The 691-nt window shown below is 38.2% G+C and overlaps 1 long non-coding RNA gene across 1 annotated transcript in view; it reads right to left on the bottom strand.

Annotated features, from left to right (window-relative positions):
• The window catches only part of LOC109288234, a 2610-nt gene extending 2166 nt beyond the window's left edge, over positions 1–444 (bottom strand). The window contains exon 1 of the long non-coding RNA XR_002095099.1: positions 378–444. This is a non-coding gene — a long non-coding RNA (uncharacterized LOC109288234). The remainder of the gene's footprint in view (positions 1–377) is intronic.
• Positions 445–691: the final 247 nt, after the last annotated feature.

Here is a 691-nt window from a genome sequence, read left to right as displayed (position 1 = left end):
GTAAGGGTGGCCAGAGCCTGGAATAGGTTTCCCAGAGAGGTGGGGCTCTCACCTTCTCTGGAAATCTTCAAGAGGAGACTGGATAGGCACCTGGCTGGGGTTTTATGACCCCTGCTACCCCCAGTGCTCCTTCCTGCCCATGGCAGGAGGTCGGACTCAATGATCTGTCTAGGTCCCTTCCGACTCATTGATTCTATGATTAAAAATGCTGATAAAAATGCTGCTTCCAACCTAAGTTGATCTAAAAAGTCAAACCAGTATATTTCCCCCACTAAAAAGTAGAAAGGTGTTTTTTTCTTGTTTTATTTTTTTAACATTGTGTTTACATTTGTTTACATTACATTTTCTAGAGGAAGTTCTATTTCCTTGATACTTACCTGTCAAGAGAAACTAAAAAGCCTCAGCTTATCACACATTCCCACCCTTCACCATCTGGAAAGAGACAGATATTATTAAAATTCTGTTATCATTTTGTTAGAAAAATATTTTCTGTACACAACAAACACATAGAAAGGATCTAAATAAATGAAATATAGCCAAGCCATGTATTTGCCTTTCTATTGCTTCCTGTCTGCAACAATGACCTGTTCCTCATTTCACTTCCCCTCTCCTTTTAAAACTGCTAAAAATTCTTTTTTTTCTCCATATATAAAACATGATAAAAAGGCTAAGTCCTTTTGTCATGATGGCA

Source organism: Gavialis gangeticus, unplaced genomic scaffold (genome assembly GCF_001723915.1).
Source record: "Gavialis gangeticus isolate Ggan-Ray unplaced genomic scaffold, GavGan_comp1, whole genome shotgun sequence".
Lineage (NCBI taxonomy): Eukaryota > Metazoa > Chordata > Crocodylia > Gavialidae > Gavialis > Gavialis gangeticus.
The sequence above is the reverse complement of the archived record's forward strand: the minus strand, read 5'-3'. Positions and strand labels throughout refer to the sequence as shown.